This window comes from Ambystoma mexicanum, chromosome 5q (assembly GCF_040938575.1).
Source record: "Ambystoma mexicanum isolate Mex_15411 chromosome 5q, UKY_AmexF1_1, whole genome shotgun sequence".
Lineage (NCBI taxonomy): Eukaryota > Metazoa > Chordata > Amphibia > Caudata > Ambystomatidae > Ambystoma > Ambystoma mexicanum.
In genome coordinates this window covers 106,356,386-106,375,461 of record NC_090933.1, presented here as the reverse complement: position 1 = coordinate 106,375,461, position 19,076 = coordinate 106,356,386, and the positions used below count along the sequence as shown (strand labels likewise).

The 19,076-nt window shown below is 44.1% G+C and overlaps 1 protein-coding gene across 2 annotated transcripts in view; it reads left to right on the top strand.

Annotated features, from left to right (window-relative positions):
- Nucleotides 1-19,076, top strand: part of GABBR2 (gamma-aminobutyric acid type B receptor subunit 2) — a 2,296,575-nt gene that overhangs the window by 525,392 nt on the left and 1,752,107 nt on the right. The gene's annotated exons all lie outside the window — the stretch shown is intronic.

Genomic DNA, 19,076 nt, shown 5'->3' with positions numbered 1-19,076 from the left:
TATTCAAAAAAGAGGACTACACCGTCTCTGGGCAACATTATGAAACAGAAAAAATGAAATTTGAAAAAAATCACATTTTTGCTGAACGCAGCCATCAGGGAACCCTGGCCTGCAGGATTTCCACACACAGCACCACACAGCACTTACCCATTATGCTACAATGATGTTATTGTTTGGACTCTCACACGTTTCATACTTAGTCTTTTATCATTTAACATATTAAATTATAGGCTAAGTATGAAATGTAGGCGCTTTGAAGCATCAAACCATTGTAGCCTAGTGGTTAAATGCCGGGTCTTGAACTCGCACAGACCAGCGCTCAAGGCTGTATGTTTTTTTGAAATGTAACTAATTTAATGTAATTAAAAGAAATGCAATGCAACTGGGAGGTGGCAAGGTTTGTGCCAGTGCTGTCCTGTGATCTTATTTGCCATGAGGACCTTTAGACGTGGCTGAAATATCAGCCACGTCCAAAAATCCCTGGTGCCAAATAAATGGCACCAAAAGGACTTTCGTGCCAAAAAGGTTGTGCCAAAATGGGCACTGTGGCGGAATGGCTGCGCCAAATTGGCCTGCAGCAAAATGCCGAAAAGGGGTGTACTGCTTGGAGCATGTGGCTTAACCAAAGTGTGTTGTCCATTGCAAATAATTTAATCTCACTGCGCATTGCCTAACAACATTGTTAGTTCTTGAAGCCTGCAATCTGAAGGCCATGACTAGTGGTCTGGTAGTATTTTAAAAAGGACAGTGGGCACAGCCAAAGGCTGTGTCCACTTCCCTTGACCAAAGACCATGCTAGTGGTCTGGAAGGGTTATAAGAATCTATGGAATAGCAAAACCCTTCAAATTCAAGGAACACACTTTAGTTGCAGGGACGTTAATGTGAGCAATACATTGTAACAAAGCCTTTGAAATTCAAGGAAAAAACTTTAGTTGCAGGGACGTTAAGGTGAGAACTTAATGCAACAAACCCCTGAAATTCAGCTAAAGCCAACATAACTTCGCACCTCCTGTTTCGCAACCTATGACCACAATGATGACATCACAGATCACATCACTGATTACATCACTAATTACCTATTTTATGAGAACACTGATGACATTACAAATCATATCACTGATGCCATAACTGGTGACAACACTAATTACATTGTGTATAACTGATTACATCAATAATGCAATTAGACATAACATCATTTATAAGTTAGCTCATGAAAACTTTGATTACCTTAACAATTTAGGCAGTGGACTTGGCCATGACAAAGGCTTTCGGGCGGGTAGACAAATAAAGAAATAAAAAACATTTTTAAAAAAGAACCATCTGGCGACATTTCCCATCCACGTAAGTGAAGGGAACTGCCATCGCAGTGAGACAGGCAGTTCATCTTACACAATTGTGTAACGTACCTCTTACTTTTTATCATTTATTCTGTGCGCTAACTTCACTTTTAACTTATAATTTAATTGTGTTTATGCCAGCACATGTAATACTAACATTAATTCGCCAATACGATATTATTGTACTCTACGAACAAATGAATTTTTTTTTTGTGGCACACACTTTTTTAAAATTTTGGTATTTTCACCTACATCCTTTTAAAATATACAGCGGACAACGTTGTAAGCTGTAGTCTCTGGCCATGGCTAAAAGCCATAGCTAGTGCCCATTAATATGTTAGAATAAACTGTTGGCACAGCCAAAGGCCATGGCCACTGGCTAGTATTGTGTTGAAGACCATGCCTAGCGGCTGGTTAGTGTATAGAATATACAGTGAGCACGGCCAAAGGCCATAGTTAATGGCTGGTTAGTGTTGTATAAAATACATTGAGCATGGCCGAAGGCCATCGCTTATTGTATTTTATTATTTTAAAATATACAGTGGACATGGCCAAAAGATTTACAAACTGCTAAAGCTCAAAATCCATGGCCAGTGGCCCGTTTATAAGTTAGAATGTATAGTGGGCACAGCCAAATATTGTGGCCACTGGCCAGTATTGTGCTAAAGTCCATGGCTAGTGCCTCCTCGGTGTATATAATATACAGTGGGCACGGCTGAAAGCTATGGTTGCCAGCCTGTTAGTGTTTGAAAATATTCAGTGCACACGGGTGAAGGTTGTGACCACTAACCATAACTGAAGGCCATGATTAGTACTCATTCATGTGTTAAAATATATTTGCCAATGCACACTGACCATGGCTGAAAGTCATCCGTAATGCTGGTTACTGTTTTGATGTAATTAGTGATGCCATCATTTTGGTCATAGGCTGCGCAATAGGGGGCGCAAAGTTAAGATGGCTTTAGCTGAATTTCAGGGGTTTTGTTGCATTAAGTTCTAACCTTAACGTGCCTCCAACTAACGTTTTTTCCTTATATATATATTTAAGGAAAAAACTTTTGTTGTTTTATGTATATATGCATTTACTTAGTGAGGCATACTTTCAAAATTGTGACTGACAAACACAACATCACTGGTCCGAAGGATTAATATTCTCTTACCACAGTATTCAACTTTTAAACTCAAGTCCAAAATTCAGCACTTATGGTCTAGATCCTATGGCATACCAAGTAGCTCTGGTTTGTTGACATTCTTCCTCATAAAGAACTTTAGAAGGCAATTCTCTCCGAAAGAGTATTTTTTCCCAACATGCAGTAGTGCAGAGAGAGAAGGATGCACAAAGGAAGTTCTTGCAAACCTTTAATATCTGCTTCTGAATGTATCGATTGCCATGTTTACATCCTGCTGAGGATTGTTTTGCTATAAACTGGCAGTCTGTCCACAGTGTTCCTTGCTTCCTTGCTCCCTGGCCTGCTTTGCCTACTTGTATCCTCAGTGGTTCTTGCCTTCTCACAATACTCTCAGTGTTAACGCCTTTCTTCCCCTAAACCACCCCTAAAGTATACGGCAGACACAGCGCATGGCTCGCTGCACAACACACATACCTCATTACACAACACAATACAAACAAAACAAGGCACATAAAACTGCATGTCACACTGTGCACATAGCAGCCAGCACACATAACTCACAATGCACATACCACAGTGTGCATAGAACACACATAACACAATTTGCAAGTGATTCACATAACATGACACATGCCATACACAATACAACACATGTAACACATCCTTAATTACACAAGATTACACACAATGCATATCGCACACACCATACTAACCAACTCACATAGCACTAACCACATATACAATGCGCAAAGCACATGTAGTAGAACAAAGGACACACATAAGCACACAACTGCGCTCTTCTAGGCATGTACTTTTTCTGACCTTGACACCTGGTTTGAACATGGTCTCCCTCCTTAGCGCCATGATATCTTCGGGTGACCGTGCGCTTAAGAAATGAACTTAACATAACATAACATGACAAAACATAACTCAATGCACCATGCATATACCATACCACAGTACACGCATGCCACCACACACCACACTGTAGAGATATTAGTTGATCTGACACTCTTTTCACTAAGTGGCAACTGCCAATCTAACATTCCCTGGGATACACTCCCACACCACAATTCTGGGACAAAAGACACGCTGTATGATCAAACTACAAATTACTTTAAAAAAAAGAAATAGAAGGTGGTCCCCTTAATTCATGCAGGTGAAGTCACCACAATAAAGATACATGAACTATGATGATTTGTTTACACAGTTAGAATTGGCCTGCATGTGAAAATCTTGCTAGGAGGTGAAGCACTGACATTTAATCACCATAATATCAAATAGCTATGTTTCTAACATTTCTAATCCTAAATAATAAAAGGCACCTGAAAGCAGCATTCTCAAGTCTATGACAATTATGCTGCTTATCGTTCAGTATATTAAAGCTCTCCCCAATTACCATTTATATAAAATTACTTTCTGTTGATCAATAGCAGATTATAACTTTTTGAACCAATATCAAAAACAACTTTGGTATTTGTGAAAATTTGCATAGAAAAATTACATTTGTTTACATATTTCCATTAAGTTGCCACACATGTGAATGTGGGGTTGTGGGTTTCTACCATGTACATGCAATTTGAATGCACATTATGCTTGCACCTCATTCTGCAAGTTTGGATTAGGAAAAATAGTGCAATCAACTTTGTATGCACAGGATCTTGGTTCACCCCGCCCAATGTAGGACAATTATTTAATGATTTCCTAATGCAAAGATGAGTACCCCTCCTACCTCACTTCTCAAATTGGATGCCATTGGTGCAGAGCCTGTGCTCTAATGTGTGATGTAAACGGAGAGGAGGATGTATTTTCTATTAGTGTGATTTTCTTTAGGAATCGAATTAGGATTGGCAAACTCTTTTTCATTTCCGCATTCACCGTACACATGTCTATGCCTTTCCCAAGCCGCAAATGATCAAGCAATTTTCTGTTTAGACTATGCAGCATGGCCACCGATTCACAGTCCAAAGTGTTAGACTCTACCTGTGAATACTGCAGGATCCAAAGTAGGTATCTGCACCCAGCCACACCCATCACTGGTTCCAATTCCAACCCTTGCTTCTTTCTTACAGGACCAAGCAGCAGCAGGTTGCTCCAAACGTGGAAGTCAAGCTATTCAAGTCCCAGTTTATTGACATTAAATGACATAATATTGCCAAATGCACGTCTGCCTTCAATGCACGTTTTCAAGAAAGGGGTTTGTTTGCAGAACAAAATGAGAAAAGAGAGTTTACGTTTCACATTGGTCTTACACACTAGTGGGCAATTGCTTTGTCATTACCTAAAATATGTACTAGCCAGATACACATATGTTTGATTTTTTTAAGGGTTAAGAAACAAACGATGAACTCACAGGATAGAAAAATAAGTGTTAGTGACAAGGTTTGAAATTCAATGGAAACGTGTATTCACTGTAATGTAATGAGTTATAAAGTGTCTGAAAAGCCTTGCTGGACAGGTCACCTTTAATATTTTTCATATTATACACGTTGCTACGTGTAAGCTAAACAAACATCCTCATGTAAATCAGTGTCTTGGGCACATTGATAAAATGTCTTCTAATATCCAAATCGAATGCCCACATCCTGAATCCACTCCTTTCCTTGTTTCCCCCAATCACAGGACCTCTTTATCTGTCACTCACACACCCTCAGAGTAGCCATTGTTTTCAATTAAAGTGTAGATCCAAAGATGCAGAGAATGTACACAATGAACCTTCAGTTGCTATTTTTGGGCCAGTTACATTCTTTCCCGCACAACACACCAATAATCCTTTACTCTGGTACCATTCCACTGACACTCTCCTAAAGTGCCTACACGTGTACCCCATGCTCAGCACATACCAACCATATTTGTAGGTAACCTCGGCTGATGCATTTTTGTGGATGACCAGTGTAATCTAAAATGGTCTGTGGTTGTGCTAAACCTCATTTACTAATACAAAATAATCTGCAAACTCTTTCTCATTCCATACTACCTATGTCATACCCTACCTCTGACACAGTATGTCCTGTTTACAGTATCATCACAACAGGCCCACTTTGGCATCAGAGATTTCCAAATCATCGAAACATTTGAAGGAATTAACCAGTAATTCCAGACCGTCCAATTCTCATGCAGTTCAAGAAGGAACTCAAGGCCTTTATCTTGGGTCAATGCCCAGGTGCCGCACTGGCTCCTTCACATAACTCCCCTGCTACGGTGCATCCTATTCTTCATATTATAACCTCCTCTCCTGCCCTCATATGATAACCTCAATGACATGTGCGGTACTCAATTGCTTACTAGCTAGGCTCATGCTATGTAAAACCCAAAATACAAATATAAACCCGCTCATATAACTTTGGCCCATCGTAAACCCTAAGAGAAACATTCCCAACTAAGAACTGCTCAATTCCCATCTTTCTCTACGCCAATGATTTTGCCACCAGCTTCTTTACTAAAATCACCAAAATATAGGACATAATTCCCAAACTACTATCATTCTTCCCCAAGCCTCCTTCCGCCCGATATCACCATGTTCACCAAACTCTCCTCTTCATATCTCTTCTCCTTCACCTCCCACATTGAACTTATACCCATCATTCACTTTGCCAGCCCATTCTCCACTCCAGTGGACCGCTCTACACTAAAAAATGTTAAGGACTTTGCACCTGTTACCTCCTATACTTCTCTGCCTTATTTGACCAATCTCTCTCAACTGGTATTTTCTCAACCTGTTACCAAACAGCTACAGCCACACTTCTCCCGAAGCAAGTAAGCGCTGACCCCGTCAACCCCTCATTCTATAGACATGTCTCTCTCCTTTCTATCCACTCTAAAATCCTTGAAGGGGTGGTCTTCAAAAGCATGGTCAACTATCTCAAGGTACATTCACTTTCCAACCCCCTTCAAGCTGGACTCCAGTCCAAATGCTCCACAGAGCCCATGCTCACCCATCTCACCGATTCTCTTACCACTGCCCACCACTCTCACCTCTACACCATTCTCATTATTTTAGACCTTTGTGCTGCCTTTGACCCTGTAGGTAATAGCTTCCTTCTTAAAACTCTTTCCCTCGTTAACTTAAAAAATACCATACTTGCTTTTGTTATAGGTTTTCGGCTTGGAAATCCAAATCTTTTACAACAACATTATCTCACAATGTCATCATAATTTACAAACACAGTAATAATAACATAACAACAGAAGATAAAACATATATCAAAAATATAAATACTACATAACAGTAGAAAAGGATCATCAACTACACACAGTTTGGTTAGGCATATAAACATAGTTAATAATCTTTATAAAAAATAATCTCTTTTAAAAACCTACTAGTGGCTAATGCTAAACGTGTGTGGGATCCACTAATCACTCTAACCCCCCATTTCTCAGGAGTAACATTTCTATAATGCATCAGGAAGTGGCCATAGTGAGGTTATCTTAGTTCTAGCAAAGCGGGACAGTATACCAGCACATGCTCGAGGGTCTCTACTAAGTTACTCTGTTTACAAAATCTACAATACAAAGACTTCTGTCTTGTTGTAGCCGTGCACCGAGTATTTAATTTATTCGATATAAGTTAACACGGAATCTTAAAATGTGCACTCTCCAAGAAGCATCTGGTAAGACACGTAAACGGCTCCATGGCACGATTTAATTGTTCATTTGACGGCTTTACAGAATTATTCCCCAAAATAAATGTTCTTCCTACAGCCTTTAGTCTTTGTTCTAAGGTAAGGAATGAATTATTCAGCAGGACTGACACAGAGAGGGAACAAGGGAGGAATCATCAAAGGATCCAGTGTTTTCACTGAACTAGACAGAATATGTGACACCACCCCAAACTCCCATTAATTGGGCTGTCACTAATTAGTAAGTAGATAAAGCCAATAAATCGTCAAGGTCCTTCTCATTTGTGACCAGCCCTCAGTTTAGTGTCATTTCCTCATCTTGACGAAAAGTAGGACTGTTTGGTAGTTATCCTTGGTCCAGATTCGAGGTATTTTCCGGTCTCTCTGGATTCCTAGAGGTTTTATGGGTACCAAGGGGCTTCTTTGGGTCCTGATCAGGTAGTGTTGAGGAACGTCATTACTTGATGATTTGACTCGACTAGGCACCCTCAACACACACAAGAAAATACCGGCGCCTACTGTGGTGTGTAGGTTGATAAAAATCTGTTAATTTGCATCAATGACAAGTCTGATACCGGAACAAAAACAGGAAGTCTTCAGCACTCGAGGTCCCAAAAATGATGCAAGGTCGCTCATGGAAGTGGGTCAGGCTCCATTCCTGCCTGGACTGTATGGCGCGACAGCAATGCGCAGTGGGCCCTGTAATCAGACCAGAGTGGCTCACTTTTGCGGCCCAGTTTTGTGAGCCAACGTGGGCCAGTTTCACTTTGTGGTGTGAGTTTTGCCAACTGTTACTGACCCAAAAGACATTAAAATGAACTAGCTGCAATACATTTTTTAAATTTATGTATGGGACTATTCAGGGTTCTGCATCCTTTGGCTCTCAAATGTTTTGCACTACAACTCCCATGAGCCATAGCCACCAGTGTTTATGGTGGGGGATAATGGTAGTCGTAGTACAAAACATCTGGAGAGCCACAGGTTTCAGACCCCTGATTTAGTGGCTATTGTGCATCAGTGTGGGTGAAGGGGTATATTCTCTATGCAGACATGTTGCACGGAGGATGGTAAAAGGCATAGGCTTCAAGCAAACAACCTCCCAGAAAGCAGCACGGAATGTGTGGAGCTCGATCCAAACAATGAGAGTTATTAATACATTGGTTGCACTGTCTGCTCACTAACATGTATGCTTATAGTTTGCATATAAGAGTAAGCAATCACTCGATATGTGTGTTTGGGACTCTGTCCAGCAAGCCTAAGCGCAGGCCCTTGTATCAATAAAAAGGAGTCCGTCTGTAGTGTTAATCGATAGGACGTGCTTTAGTGACTCGCAATGGCTAACTCCCAGGACTGTTCCTTGCCTTTTCCCCATACCAGTCTATTGATTTTCCCTCCCAGAATAAGAATTTGCCTCAAGCACTGCCAAAGCCTTTTTCAAGTTCTAAAAGCGTGGTTGCAAGCATGTCAATATTTTCTAGTGCAACATTGTGTGCAATTCAAGCAAGGGTAGAAGGTACGCAGACCTAGCTTCGGGAAGCAACGGAGCGCTTTACAAATCATACAATGAAATTAACGGCGAGGGAAGCAGAGATACAAGGGAGCGGGGAACTCACACCGGGGGAGGAGCAGTGACAGCAATTTGGAAAGCAAGGGATCTTCAAGCAACCAGGGGAAGAAACAGGGGGGAGCAGATCACCCAGTCTCAAGTATGGAGGGGATTGTGGCGGGTGGTGGATCTAGGTGTTAGGGAGGAGACATTGCTTGAAGAGGAGAGTCTTGATCTCCTTTCTGAAATGTAAAAGCGAGGTCAAGGATTGAGTCCCAAAAACAAACTTAAACTAAGCAGTGCCTCATTAGGCCCAATTCTGAGCTGATCTGAAAAATTGCGGTAATTTCCTAATTGAATGTGTTTTTTTTTTTTTAAATAAATGTATCTGCACCCTTTCCATTATTTTACTCTGCATTTTGGTATTTTACTCCAGATTCTGCAAATAATGAAAATGGTGCCTAAAATAGCCATTCCAAAATGTCTGAAAAATCTCCACGGTAAAATGCTGCATCTGTATCGTACAACCACAGCAATGAAAGTCTTTCAGAAATGTCTGCATACCACAGGAAATATGTTCAGTTCTCCTGGCAGCTGTAGTTTTGTGAGTTACTGCCACCAGCTGGGTCCCGTTACTTTACATGTATTTAATGTGCAGGTAGAAAAGCCGTATCTGAGGGGAAAAGTGTCGAAACATCTGTCGCATGACTGCATGGGTCCGCGTTGTTCCAAATCATAAGAGCAAGTTTCTTGCAAGCATCTTCCATCAATATGAAAATGGAGGTAATTCATATGTACTGCCTTTTTAACCAGAGATTAGAATTAGGTGTAATATCCGAAAGTGCTGTTGCACCTCATTAATAGGCTTTTTTATTTTACTGCCTTCATCTGGAAATAGAGGCGAGCGGAGAAGGCTACAAAAACCGTGTGTTCTGCCTCAATGCTCAGGTGGCCATGCAGCACCCACAGGTGTGCGCTTTGGGGTACTTGATTATTCGCACCCTGGGAGCGGGGGACGCAGCAAGTATTGGCAGGTGGCGTGTACGGCCTATTTATTTTCTGTCCCGGTACTTTTTCCGTTCACTCATCCCTCGATGTGTACACTATCTGACGGAGAGTGTCTTCAAGGATGCTCAGCTGGTAGCAACTAGCTCCAATGCAAAGGAATTTGTATTTATAACACAATATTTTTGCAAATGGGTTCAATGCTTTGTTAAAAATGGGCCAGTGCGTGGCTTGTCAAGGAACTTTGTGATGATGCTGATGGGGATCTATGTGATTATTGCGACGGCCGAAAATAACGACTTTTTTTAACTCCTTTACACCACATATGTATGCGGGGGGTGACCCCCCGCATCCTCCCCCATATTAATATTATATTCTATACCCCCTCACATATATGTGTGGTGTAAGGGGGGTCCAAAAAAAAAAATCGGCATGTGAGGGCGACATTTTGGTACGATTCCTGCTGATGGTAATGATGACGATAATGATTTGTCCCGCTCTTTGCCTTTTGTTGCCGGGATTTAGTGAGCAGCTTTGGATTTAGGATTGCTCATGGCCAAGCGCTAGCTAGTGTTTGCGGCACCATGATGAAAGGGAATGATCAAATGATTCCCCCGGTGTGCTGGGTAAGGCCTGGTCTCGTGCTCTTCCAGCTGAAGTCGCAATTCTCACTGCCCGAGGTTGTGTAGGGCAGGGGTGTGGCTAGCTCTGGAAAAGATCAGGGGCTAAGCTAATGTCGGGACTGGCGGCGGGACGCGGGGCTAGCTAGCATTTTGGTTGTAGCACCTGAGCATCTATCCGGGGCTACAACCAAAAGACCCGGCACTAAAGTGCCCACAGACACCCCCTAGCAAGGCCTCTGGTATAGGGTGAAGATTAGGTAGGTTCTGACAGGCACTGGTAACCCTACAGGGCATTGGTTGTGAATGGACCATCTTCCTGGTAACAATGGGTGAAGGTTTAAGTAGTTCTTAAAGGGTTTGTCTCAACTGGTCATTTCCCAAGATCCAGTCATTGACGCGCCGCCCCTTCTGTCAATCCACAATGGCTTTCCATCCTGTATCCTTGTGATATTGGCAAGCACACATTTGATCCCATTTCATAAATAAACATGAGCAAAATGTGCAGTCTGCAGACCTTGTTATTGGCCTTTTTTCCAATAGTCATGTTTCATCCAATTTTTTGCGGGGACAGAATCCCTAGACTGCCTAAAATCTTGCTCACGCGTGTCTGCTCGTGTGCAAATGCGCCTAATGTCACAGCCTTGCAAGCCTGACATATAGATCTTGCTTTAAACGCTGCGTCTGCATTTGCGTACAGCTATGAGGGAGGGGATGGATTCCATCATCGCTACATCATAGAATAATTGAATGAAAATGAAGTAATTAACAATCACATGCAGATGTATTTAGGAAACTGCTCTCTCATGCTTCTCAAGAGTAGACATAACATATGTTCCCCTCATATTGGTAAAAAGACAGAGGAACTAAGAGACGGCGCAGTGCAGGCCTCAGGCAAATTTATGCAAAACCTCTTGTTGGAACATAATGATGCACTGAGTTCTTAGCAGTGGGCATTGAAAATATGCGTCACCAGGGCGGCGACAGATACCCCGGCAGCACCTGTCGTGCCGCGGAGCCCCCACTATTCACAGGTCCCCATTTCTGCTCAAGGCGTGTGTATGTCTCTGGTAGGTGGGAGTATCAGGGGCTCCCACACCACATTTTGCAGGGAGACCCCACATTTTGTGTCGCGCCTGACTAAGGCATAAAGTCGAAATCCTACAACGCGGTATCGGAGCCGGAATTGTACAGCTTGCGTGTTTGATGAGACTAACAGTGGCCACTTTTGCCAGAAGGAATGTTTGATTTCTTGTACTTTCTTCCCAGTTAAAATTCCACCTCCGAATTGCCTCACAAAAGACATGTTACCCGGGTGGGTGGCGCTAGGGCCTGCGAGAAGGGCAAATCTCATAAAATCATGGCTATAGTTTCCATTGCCAGCTACTCATAAAAAATATAATTGTTGAAGCACACTGATCCTCTGAAGCACATAATTAAAATGCAAGTCATACATTACCAATTCAGGATATGCCACCATGTATTGATCGGACGAGAGTGTTTTATCGATCACTAGTGCTAAGCCCATGCCTGAGTTGCTTAATGTAAGCATCTCTCGCCCATTAAACAACTCGTGCAAATGATGCAAGCCCCAGCATTGCATCTCTTGGAGGCGGTATGGTCCAACAATGTCGCTGAATGGTTCGCGCGACATGCGAAACCGCTCGGACTACATCGAGTGGTTTGTGAATGTGCTCTTCCGGTCGCCGAGACATTATTGGTGTACCCCAATCATTTTTAACCCTCGTGTATTTTTATGTTTTAGCATCAAAGATCAACAGAGTTGGCTCTCCCAGCCATCAAAGTCACAGAAACTAAATTAAAGGCCTAAGCAAAGCGAGGGCTTTCGGCACCGTCTCCTGAATTGCCAAGGGCCGTTGCAGGAAGTTGTGGAGTGCCGCAAAGCAGTAAGCGTCAGCTGGAGCAGTTTTTCTACAGTGTCGCTTGCTTGCGCGGGTGCTAAGGCAGGCATCAGTGGAAGCAAGGATACCCGCAATCGGAGAATTGCGGCACAGCAGGGGTGGAACCAGGTTGCGACCAAGGGGCAAGATAGGCAGTCTTGTGTTGGAGAGAGCGGGGTTCAGGTGGCTGGACTGGCTGTGACAGCAGCTCAGCAGCATGAGCAGCCGAAGTGATGGGCTGACAAAAACTACACCCGCGTGGGCAGAGAAAGATCGTGATCACGAGCACCTGTGGAAGCAGGGGCTTCGTAGGCGCCAAGGGGGCTGTAGCTTTTACGAAAACAAAGCAGATAAGTGGGCAAACGGCGGGGAAGGGGTGGTGCCACTTCTGGTGGCTGGAACCTGCAGCACAATACCAGCAAGTAATGCCAGATTTCCAAGCCACTGGAGCAACTTTCTGGGAGCTAATATGGCGTAAACAACCCGTTCCAAGGGCTGGAATGGGTGGTAATGACGCAGCAGCCCGAGTTAAAAGCCCGAGCGAAGTGAGCTGAGATTGCCAGATTCAGCATGGCTTCCTTGCCACCTGATTGGCCTGCTCCCCCCGGCAATGGTGCTAATACATGTTAAGAAATATGTAGTCATCATAGTGGTCGAAATCCATTATTCAGGGGTTCTCAGCAAGTACCAATGCTTCTCTCTCTCTCTCTCTCTCTCTCTCTCCTCTCTCTCTCTCTCTCTCTCTCCTCTCTTTCTCTCTTTCTTTTTCTCTCTCCTCTCTCTCTCTCTCTCTCTCTCCTCTCTCGTGCCTCTCTCTCTCTCTCTCCTCTTTCCCTCTCTCTCTCTCCTCTCTCTCTCTCTCTCTCTCTCTCTCTCTCTCTCTCTCTCTCTCTCCCCCTCTCTCTCTCTCTCTCTCTCTCTCACTGTCTCTCTCTCTCTCTCTCTCATTGCAACAGGCCTTTATTTGATTTCCAATTCTTGTTTGTTTTTTTATCCTTGTCATCTACACATGTTTCACCACCAACCAATGGCTCATCAGGAGGATTAATCTACTAATTCTGCAGATCAGATTAATATTTTAGTCTAGACTTCCCAATGTATCCCTACACTTCCGCGATCTGAATGACACAGGGCCTAGTAAGATTGTTTTTTCCCCATCCTTGTCTTGTGGTGTCTAGAATCACTTGTCTACAGGCTCGTTATAAATGCCGTATCATATCAAATATACCTAGTGCTGCCCAAATCTCCTAATAAAGTTGAATCTGGATCAGATAGTCCAGATATATGGGAATTGCACGCCAGTTCCCAACCCATAAGCGGTGGAGCAACAGGTCTTCCTACTTACTCTTCACATGTCCAAATAGAAATACTCCAAGTCTCTCCTCCGCTCTTCAGCCTCCCAGTGACGGAGGTCTTTTGTCCCTACCTTCAGCATCAATAGTTCTTCCAGAGCTTTAGCCTCCAGCTCTGGAAATATTACATCTCCTTCATCGGCAAGTGGCCACCTGTACACTCCATCCAGCACTGCCCCACATGCCGGGCATAGAGCTTCCAATCCATAAATTCTTCAAGGGAACGGACCAAATCCTGCAGCGTGCACGTATCACAAATTGAGGTAGTGCAGTTGCGACCCGCGTTCTCCATTTGTGGGCTATATTTCTAAAACAATAGAAGGGAGCACAAGTTGGTGTTAATCTTGGGGTGTGTTGCACTGTAGATGTTCTTCAGATTTTAGCCTAGGTTTCTAAACTTGGGATACCTTTGGGCTGTCAAATACAGAGCAATAGAGCATACCCTTATCCCTACCCCAATCTGATGCCACTGGATATGCAAGTTGCCTTGACATCTAGTCTGAGCCGGGCACTGTCAAAGGAGAATTGGAATAAAGGACCCGCTCTTCCAAAACGAGCATGACCGTGCCATAGCTCCATAGTCCTGAATGAACGCTGCCTTCTTGAGGTGCCACTGGGCTTCTCAGTGGAATCCGCTGTGTGGCCCAGCATACCAGCCCTGTTTACGTATCCCCTGGTCCCCATTTCTTCCCCTTAGTCCCTCTTTATGTCTGTACTCAGTGTCGGATCTCAGGTGTGGTTACGTTTCTCTGTGAAGGAGCACGTTGGATGGGTATTCTCTCTCTCCCTCCATGCACGCTAATGTAGGTTTATTCTGTGCTTTTCAGCACCTCGCCCTTTCATAACAATTTTTTTCCCATGCCTTTTATCGCCTTATTCTCATCACAACAGCCAACGTGCTATGTGCCTCAGGGGTCCGTCTGTGTACTTGAATTTCACTTTGATTTCATTGTGTGCTTCTGTAACCAACTCCTCTGCGCCCGCCATTTGAAACTCTCTTCTGTTCCTGTCCGCCTTTGATACTGTTGATCACCCTATACTCTTCTGCCCCCACTTGCCTCTTCCGGAATCACTGGTTCTGTTTTCCAATGGTTCCACTCCTACCTTTCTGAGAGCACTTATTCTGTTTCGTGGGCAGGGCGCATCTCCTTTTCACACGGCTCGGTCTTATGCCCTCTTTTTTCCATCTACGCTATGGCGCGGCTCTGCTCTTATCACCTCATTTAACCTTCGTAATTTCTTTGCGGATGACTCACAGATATGCATCACGTTCTCATCCTTCACTGGTACTCTGCACTCTGTATTTCCGCTCTCTAATCTTGGATGATTTCCGTTTCCTTCACCTTAATCCAACCAAAACGGAAGTGTTCTTTTTTCCGGCTCCCGGCTTCACCCGCTCCTGCTCTGTGGATTGCTCCCTCCTTTCTTTGCTCCTCTGATATCAGTGTTACTTTTGACTCCTCTCCCTTTTTCACTTCATATTTCCAGCTCGTAATGTGTCTGACACTTTGACCTTTATTCACATATGTCGTGCCTGCCATTTTCTCTCATTTCATGCTTCTAAACATCTTCTCTTCTCTCCTATATTTTCCGTCTCGACTACTGCTGTGCCCTCTAAGTCATCAGCTTATCCCTCTCCGCTCAGTCTCTAATTGTGGCATCCATCTTGTATTCTCTCTCTCTTCCCGCCCTTCTATTACTCCGATTATTTTTTCCATTTCCCTTTTTCCCTTTGATTTTCACTTACCATTTCGCTGCCTCTGTCTTTTTTATGAATGCATTCAGGTCTCTCTCCAGTCTACGTGTCCTCAATCTCCATGTATTCCCATCTCGGTCTCTCCATTTCCAGTCACTCCACCTCCTCTCAGTCCCGAACACCGCCTGTTCTCAATTTCCTTTCCACTCTTTTTCTCTCTTATTGCCTAACCATTGGCACTCTACCTATTCGATCTCCTCCCTTGTTTCACATTGTCCATTCCTGTCTCAGGTCAAATCTTCTTTCGGCTTTTTCAATTTTATAACCCTCTTCGTTCACTTTGATTTTTTCGGATCATTTGCATTGTTTACCTTTATATTGTAAAGCGCTTTGGTGAAGTCGCTATATAAATCTCAATAAAATACAAGACGGAATCTTTTCTCCGCTTTCCTTGGTTATGTTATGTTATTTTATTTATATAGCGCCATAGCCAGAGGGCACCCAGGCGCTGAACATGAAACAGAGAGATGAAGACGCTACAGAGGGACCAGATGTTTACACAAATAGTCCTGCCTTTAGAAGTTTTCTGAAAGCAATGTGGTTTTCCTCTTTCCGCAATGATTCGGGCAGTTCGTTCCAGACTTTTGCCGCCAAAACCGAGAAGGAGCGACCATTTTCCTGTGCTCTTTTTATACATTCAACTCTAAGAACGTGTGCTTTGGCTGATCGTACATCTCTGGTAGGTTGGTACATAACCAACCTTTATCTGAGGTACTGGGGAGCTGTTTCTGGCACACATATATGGGCATGGCTCAACATTGTTGGAGCTACCCCCGTTGTTGAAACATGTCAAGAAAAGCAAACTGGTGTAGGCAAGAGGTTCAGAGTTCACTGGTTCCTAGAACTACTATGGGCAGAAGGACTCCAGGCATAGTTTGGTAAAAGCTCACTAAATAAGCTTAAATGGATTGTTAGTGAATGATTAACATTAATGTAGCCCGTGCTGCGGGCTGACTTGAGGCAATTACTGTACGGCTGAGGATGAGGTGGACGTGAATTGAGCCAAATTGAGGGTACGGGATGTTTTCTTTCCTGAACATCAGTATCACATGGGGAACATTTTGAGATTGTAGCATACACTGGGAAATACCACGTGAGGGGGCAAAACGAACGTCTAGGGAAAATAGAGGTGTGCCATTTACCTTTGGATACCATTTTAGGTAAACAGTGGTCTTTGAGAGACTAATCTGGAAGACAGTCTCATCTTGTTGGAGTCAAGAAGTGACTTGGGAGAGGTGTGTCCGAAAGCCCTGAAGACTCAATTGCACGAGAACGTCTTTGGTGCCTCTGCCCACCTTCTTCCATTTGACTTTCTCTGACTTTGTCCCCTCTTCCTTAAACCCCATTCCTTTCCGACTCCTTGCCGCCACTCCCTTTCAAAAACTGGCCCTCCAAATCCTTCCTCCTCTGCCTGTGTCTTCTTCCCTGGACCTTTTTCCCAACTTCTACAAACAGAACCCCATATCCTCCACTAGGGGACTTCAACCTAATCTATCCCCCTAACAACTCCAGGGTGGCCATCCACAACCTCCAGGTGTACAAACATGACTTTTCTCTGGATATTGTCTTCATCACATCCCCCTCACCTCCTTTATCTTCTTCATTAACCACTTCCCTTCTGTATCACTCCAGCCTGCATGCCACAAACACCCCTTCTTTATTCCCCCTATCACCCCACTAACAAAGTGTAAATTGCAACCTGACTCAACCCACCAGAGCTCTCTGCCTGGCTGACATCAGATCCTCCCTTTTTGCCCACTCTCCCCTTACAAGTGACATGAAATAGACCTTATCTCTGCTCTCAACTATTCCCTTCAACATCACCATTCAACTTGCACCTTCACTCCCACTACGTTGGGCCATCCATGTGATTTTCTTCTCCAAAAAAGTATGCGGTCCACCTACGCAGTTGGTTCAAGCCCACCCCCTGCCTTCCAGCCACCTATTAAAAGTTCCCTCTCTGTCTCCTTCACTGCCTTGGGCACTGTTAAGTCCAGCTACTACTCTACCTTAATCGTGTCCCTCTCCTTTCCCCCACATAAACCATCCTCAACATTCCAGGCTGCCCAGGCCATGTGGGTCCATGCCCCACCTTCACCTCACTCTCGGCCACTGACTTTGTCCAATACATTTCATTCAAAATCTCTAAAGTCAAAGATACACTCTCCTCCTTTCTCTCCACCCCCACATTTTCCAGTCCTATTTCATTCTCTTTTAGCTTCTTTTCTCCTACCACCCCCTCTTGCCACCTATACCTATCCCCCATGTCACTAGTCTTTGAGGTGCTCCTGTGGGCCCATTTGCGCTACAGAAAATTAAAAGATCTACCACTGCACACCTGTTGCTAACATCTCCACTCCATGCAAACTCTCTCTTTTTTCTGGGGTCTTTCCCACCTACTACACCATTGCTACAATCCTATCCATCTTAAGAAATACAATGTTCTGACCCCCCCCATAATCCATGCAACCTACATCTCCCCACTACACTAGAATTCTGGAGTGCGTTGCATTCACCTCATTCACTAGTTCTCTGGAGGACAGTGTACTCTGAGATGCCTGCCAATCTGTGTAGACAGAAACGGCATTGATATATGTCTCTGCTTTTCCCCCATACTGCCCACACATTTAGACTTTGCCCAATTGTCAATTCCTTCTGGATCTTTTGGTAGCCTTTGACAGCGCTGAACATCCTTCTCTCCTTCTCATCCTTCCAGAGCTTGGCATCCTTGACTCTGTCCCCACATGGATCACCTCCTAAATGTCAAACTGCTCTTTCACCATCTCGTGGGACATGTGCATTTCCAATCCTACCCCTCTTCCAATGGAAGCTACGCAAAGATCTGTTCTAGACTTACGACTCACCACTTTCCGCAACTCTTCTCTTGGAAAAATAATGGGACTCATTACGAATGTGGCGGCCACAGACTGAATGGTGCCGGTAAGGGGCCCGGTCATACCGGTCTGCCACATTACGAGTTCTGCAGCGGGTCCCGCTCAGTACGCCTGGCCAGGCCAGACGTGCAGAGCGGGACCCGCTTGCAGTACAGGATGTTAACAACAGGCCCGTCATTAGGGGGCTCAATGGGAATGGGGACGTACCAGGTCCGGGTCCCGCGAAAGGGAATTACCGGTCCCTCCAAGGTCGGAATGGCCCGGTAAGTCCCCTTTTGTGGGACCTGGACCCAGACCCGAGTTTGGGGGTAGCCATGCTGCTAAAAACAGCATGGCTACCTCCAAACTCGTAATGAGGCCTAATGTCATGCTATGCCTTCTCCCACAACAGTTGGCTGACGGCAATCAGATCCTCTTCGTCTTTTCCCTCCTTCTCACCTGATCTGTCTGCTCAGATATCGAACCGTCTTTTAGCCATCTGCCACTACTCTCTCCCTTATCATTTCCACAGGATCTACTCTGTATTATCTACAAGGCTCACATTCTTGGTCCACCGTCGAGGGCAATTCAAGATCCAAGAGGCCATCACATCTACTGATGCACCAATGCGGCTAAACCTGATGAACATGAGAGAGTAATCTGCAATCACCACCTCCATCACAACCATGATTTCCACAACCTTGACCCATACACCTGCACTAGTGCCCCAACCTTCTGTTCAACCACCTTCTTTCCTCCTTTGCCAGCCAACAAAATTATCAACTTTGCCACTCACACTCATTCACAGACTTGCCCTCATTCACTCACTTCAGAATGATCCTGCTATTGCTCCCTCTGTAAACAATCAGTACTTGTTCAAACTATCTGCTCCCTCCCATGTACTGTGTCCCATCTCTGTCCAATCATTTAAAGTCA